This window comes from Urtica dioica, chromosome 8, assembly GCF_054948205.1.
Source record: "Urtica dioica subsp. dioica isolate 48M chromosome 8, U.dioica_male_clone48M_v1_H2, whole genome shotgun sequence".
Classification (NCBI taxonomy): domain Eukaryota; kingdom Viridiplantae; phylum Streptophyta; class Magnoliopsida; order Rosales; family Urticaceae; genus Urtica; species Urtica dioica.
Window position 1 is genome coordinate 19,685,758 of NC_142763.1, and position 6,000 is coordinate 19,691,757.

Below are 6,000 nucleotides of genomic sequence, written 5' to 3' on the forward strand. Positions count from 1 at the left end.
CTTTACGCGACTTACGTGCGCCATGTAGGCGTCTTGGGTTGCGCCATGTAGGCGTCTTACGGGCTGCGCCTTTACGCGACTTACGTGCGCCATGTAGGCGTCTTAGGTTGCGCCATGTAGGCGTCTTACGGGCTGCGCCTTTACGCGACTTACGTGCGCCATGTAGGCGTCTTAGGTTGCGCCATGTAGGCGTCTTACGGGCTGCGCCTTTACGCGACTTACGTGCGCCATGTAGGCGTCTTAGGTTGCGCCATGTAGGCGTCTTACGGGCTGCGCCTTTACGCGACTTACGTGCGCCATGTAGGCGTCTTAGGTTGCGCCATGTAGGCGTCTTACGGGCTGCGCCTTTACGCGACTTACGTGCGCCATGTAGGCGTCTTAGGTTGCGCCATGTAGGCGTCTTACGGGCTGCGCCTTTACGCGACTTACGTGCGCCATGTAGGCGTCTTGGGTTGCGCCATGTAGGCGTCTTACGGGCTGCGCCTTTACGCGACTTACGTGCGCCATGTAGGCGTCTTGGGTTTTTTTGGTGGAGCGTGTTCTTTTGAGAGTTTCCTTACCATAGCTAGCCCCCCTAAGTTTTTTGGGTTATAAGTTAAATGTTGATAACCAGAAAACTTGCATAAAACGAAATTGAAATGGAAAACTTGAGTTTTATTACTTTTGCGAAAGAAAAAACTTGCGAGAAAATTTAAATCCTAAAACATTGGCTCGTAGGCCTTATTGAAAATGGAAATAAAAAGCGATAAAAAAGCGGGGGACGCTAGCTACTGATAGTACTGCCTCAAGTGCTCCGCGTTCCACGGGTGGCGAATCGGAGTCCCGTCCGTGTGCTCGATGTAGTATGTCCCGTCGTGAATGACTTTGCGGACTCTGTAAGGGCCTTCCCAGTTTGGGCCTAGGACGCCGGCGCCTTGGACTTGTGTGTTTTGGAACACTCGTCTGAGGACAAGGCTTCCGACGGCAAAGGTTCGCCTTTTGATTTTGGAGTTGTAGTATCTTTCGACCTTGCGTTTCTGTGCGGCGAGGCGTCTGAATGCTTCCGCCCTCTTTTCGTCGATCAGGTCCAACTCAAGGCGCATGGCCTCGTTGTTTTCCGCTTCGTCGAACGTGTCGACTCGGAACGTGGGTATCTCGGTTTCGATTGGAACCACAGCCTCGACCCCATATGCAAGGGAGAATGGCGTCTCGCCGGTGGCGTTTCGCGCGGTTGTCCTATACGCCCATAGGACGAATGGTAATTCATCGGCCCAGGCGCCTTTCTTGTCTTCGAGCTTCTTTTTCAGGTTGCTCTTGATAGTCTTGTTGACTGCCTCGACTTGGCCGTTGGCCTGAGGATGTCGCGGCGAGGAGAAGGTCTTGCTGATCTTCAGTTGATCGCAGATATCTCTTACTCGCGCGTTGTCAAATTGTGCCCCGTTGTCGGTCACAATCGAGGCGGGGATACCGTGCCTGCATATGATGTTCTTCCAGATGAAGTTCGTCGTGTTTGCTTCAGTTATTCTGGCAAGCGGCTCGGCCTCTACCCACTTAGTGAAGTAGTCGATGGCGATAATGGCGTACTCGTATTGCCTTGGTGCTCTAGGGAGCTTGCCAATGATGTCCACGCCCCACTTAGCAAAGGGACGTGGGACAACGATGCTGCTTAACGGGGTCGGGGGCTGTCGCGGAATTTCCGCGAAGCGCTGGCATTTATCGCAACGCCTTGCCCATTCGTAAGCATCTCGCTTCATGGAAGGCCAGAAATAGCCTTGCTTAAGCGCTTTGAGCGCAAGGGAAGTTCCAGCGGCGTGGTTTCCGCAGATGCCCTCATGGATTTCGCGGAGGACCTTGGTCGACTCAACGCTATCGAGGCATCGGAGCAGCGGTGTCGAATAACCGCGCTTATAGAGCGTGCCCTCACGGAGCGTGTATTTGGATGCTAAGGCCCTCAATTTATCGGCTTCCTTGCGGTCTTCGGGGAGTTCCCCTCTTCGCAAAAACTCGACAATTGAGTCCATCCAAGTGGGCTGAGATGCCACTTCTATGGTCCCGACTTCGTCTCGGGAGACGGATGGTCGTGGGAGAGATTCAATGGGCACAGTCCCCAATCCGTCTTCGTCGATGCCAGATCCGAGGCGAGCAAGCGCATCAGCCTCCGAATTTTGTTCTCTCGGGATTTGGTGAATCTCGAACCAAGAGAAAGCCTCGAGTTTGGAGTTCGTCTTAGCCAGGTATGCGACCATGTTGGGCTCCTTGGCGATGTAATCTCCCTTAACCTGGTTTACGATCAACTGCGAGTCGCAGTGTATTCGCAGGTTATGGGAGCCGAGCTTCTGTGCTAGCTCTATCCCTACAATGAGCGCTTCGTATTCAGCTTCATTGTTGGAGGCTTGGAAGCCGTAGTGGAGGGCATATCGCAGCTTTTCCCCATCGGGGTTAATTAGGATTATTCCGGCGCCAGCCCCCCGAGCATTAGATGCTCCGTCTACGTATAACTTCCAGATGGGACCCGTTGGGTCTACCTTCCTTTTCCGAGTTAGCTCGTTATCGTTTAAGTCAGTTTCCGCTCTTCCCATATCGGGAGCGTAGGAGAATTCTGCCACGAAGTCGGCTAAGGCCTGCCCCTTTATAGCCGTTCTTGGGTGGAACTCAATCCCGTACTCGCTCAATTCTTGGGACCAGATCGCCATGCGAGTCGACGTTCCCTTTTGAAGAGCTTTACCGATTGGACGCTCAGTTCGCACCGCAATTGGGTGAGCTTGGAAATACGGTCGTAGCTTCTTAGCTGCCGTTACGAGAGCCAGAGAAAGTTTCTCAATCTCGGTATAGCGTGTTTCCGCGTCAAGTAAGGCCTTGCTTACGTAGTAGATTGGCCATTGGACCTTGTTCTCTTCGCGGACAAGGACGGCGCTTACAGCTCTTTCAGAGACGGCGAGATACACGTACAGCGTCTCGCCCTCTTTTGGTTTAGAGAGGAATGGTGGGGACCCAAAGTAAGCCTTCATTTCTCGGAAGGCACTTTCGCATTCGTCCGTCCACTCAAAGCCGTCCGTCTTCTTCAGAGCTTTGAAGAACGGTTGACACTTGTCGGTGGCTTTAGACACGAAGCGTGTCAGAGCGGCAATCCGACCGGTCAGGCTTTGCACTTCTTTGACTCGTCTTGGCGACTTCATTTCAAGGAGTGCCTTGATTTTTTCCGGGTTCGCTTCTATGCCTCGTCGGCTGACGATATAACCAAGGAACTTTCCGGATTCAACCCCAAATACGCATTTGTTGGGGTTGAGCTTCATTTTATATCGGCGGAGGATTGTGAACATCTCCCTAAGGTCGCGTACGTGGTTAGTTGCCAGCAGGCTTTTAACGAGCATGTCGTCCACGTATACTTCCATTGTCTTGCCGATTTGATCGGCGAAGATCCGATTTACCAAGCGTTGGTATGTTGCTCCCGCGTTCTTAAGACCGAAAGGCATGACCTTGTAACAGTAGAGACCTCGATCAGTGACAAAGGTTGTCTTAATTTGATCGGGCTCGTGCATTCGAATTTGGTTGTAGCCTGAATAGGCGTCCATGAAGCTTAGGAGTTCATGGCCGGCCGTGGCGTCCACCAGTTGTTCGATGCGCGGGAGTGGAAAGCAATCCTTAGGGCAGGCTTTGTTAAGATCTTTGTAATCTATACAAATTCGCCACTTCCCGTTGGGCTTTTTTACCATTACCACGTTGGCGACCCACTTGGGGTACTTAGCCTCTCGAATGAAGTTTGCGGTGAGGAGTTTCTCGACCTCTTCATTTATGGCCAGGTATCGTTCTGGGTTGAACGTTCGTCTAGCCTGCACTTTTTCAGCGACCTTTGGGTCATCGTTCAATCGGTGCACTATTACCTCGGGATCGATTCCGGGCATGTCCGCATGAGTCCATGCAAAAACATCCTTGAACTCCCTAAGGAAGGCGGTGAGCTGAGTTTTGATGGCGAGTGGAAGTCGGGTGCCGATTTTTACAACTTGATCAGGCTTTGACTCGTCCAGGACGATTGGCACAAGATCATCGGAGGTTTCCACTTTGAGTCTTTCGATTTCATCACGGGGGTCAAGTTCTCCGAACTTCCTTGCATCCCTTAGGTTGCATGGGTAATCGTCTTCCAGTTGGAAGATTGTGTTGACCGCTTTTCCCGCGGACTTGCCATCAACTCCTTGCACGTAGCATATTCTGGCTTGGGATTGGTCTCCAGCCATGATGCCAATTCCCCCTTCGGTGGGGAACTTCACCAGTAGGTGATACGTGGAAGTGATTGCCCTCAGCCGGTTCAACGTGGGTCGCCCAATGATTAAGTTGTAGGGCGAGTCTTGATTGACCACTAGGAATGGGACCATGTGAACGGCTTCGATTCCTCCAGGGGTTCCAAAGGTGACCGGCAGGTCGATGACGCCCTCAGTCATAACCTTTTCCCCAGTGAACCCAAACAATGGCGTTTGGGTCGGAGTCGGGCGCAGCCCCCCGAGCTTCATGCGCTCTAGGGTGGACTTGAAGATTATGTCGGCAGCGCTGCCGTTATCGATGAGAACCCTTTTCACCAAGTTATTGGCCACTTGGGCTTTGAGCACGATCGCGTCATTGTGCGGATGCACAACTCGCTTGGCCTCTTCATTGGTGAAATACATCGTCTCGTGAGGCACGGACGGAGGTTCTTCATATGTGAAGTTGACGTGCATAGCAGCGTCTTCCTGAGACACGGCCCTAAGGAATTTCTTCCGTTGACGGGCCGAATCCCCATCCTGTGGACCTCCAGTATGGTGGTTACCACGTGCAGTTGTGGGTTGGCGTTGGCAGTAACCGGGGTTTGGTTGGCAGAGGCGGCTGCTCCTCCTCCTTGACCAGACTGCTGTCTGTTCGCGGTGGGGCCCGCAGCGCCAATCATGCGCAACACGAACTCCTTCAGCTCGCCCCGTTGGATCAGAGCCTCGATTTGCCTTTTGAGGTTGTAGCATTCCGAGGTCAAATGACCATATTCCCGATGGAACTCACAATACCTGGACCGATCGCGAGTTGCGGGATCCTTCTTCATTGGAGCCGGGGGCGTGAACTTGTCACGTGCCAGAGCCAAGATCCTTTCCGGCGCCGTGTTCAGCGGCGTGAACGACGAGTACCCTTTGAAGTTTTCCGCAAGTCGCGGTTTCTGAGGTACAGGGAGTTGGTTGTTAGGAACCTGGTTCCCCTTGTTTCGCCTCTTACGAGGTTCGTTCTGCTCGCGGATAGGTTCTTCCCGACGGCGAGAGCTTTGATTAGTGCTCTTGCGGCCGTCGAGGTAGTCTTCGACTCCCATGAAGGTCTTAGCCCGAGTCATTAACTCGGCCATGGTGGAAGGGACACGGCCGACGACAGACTTGAGGAAGTCACTCGTACGCAAGCCTTCTATGATAGCGGCAATCGCGTCACTGTCGTCAAAGCGGTCGACCTTGTTTGACTCTTCTGTGAATCGGGCGAGGTATCGTCTAAGAGACTCGCCACTCTCTTGCCTGATTGACCACAGGTACATCTTGGTTTTCTTTTGGACCATAGACGTAGCGAATCGTGCTAGGAACATGTCCTTCAGGTCTTTGAACGAGTGGATGCTTCCTGGTCTCAAGTTTTTGAACCACTCAAAGCCGGGTCCGGTGAGGGTCAAACTAAAGGCTTGGCACATGGCACCAGGAGAAACACCCTGCATCGTCATCCAGGTTTCATAGTGCTGGATGTGGTAAGCAGGATCTGCTTTCCCATCATAGGGAGCGAGGTTCGGGAGCTTGAAATTCCCCGTACAAACCTCAGCCAATATCTGAGTAGTGAAAGGCGATGAGTTCTCCTCAACGACTCCGTAGGCGCTTCCACCTATTCCGTACTCTCGGAGATCTCGTACCTCATTTCGAAGGTTGTGGATCATAGTGACCACATCGAGACCGGTTGTTGGAGTAACCCCTTGATCGGGAGGAGTCACCTGCAGCCTCTCGTTAGACCCCTGTCCTGCGCGGCGGTTCCCGTTAGTTG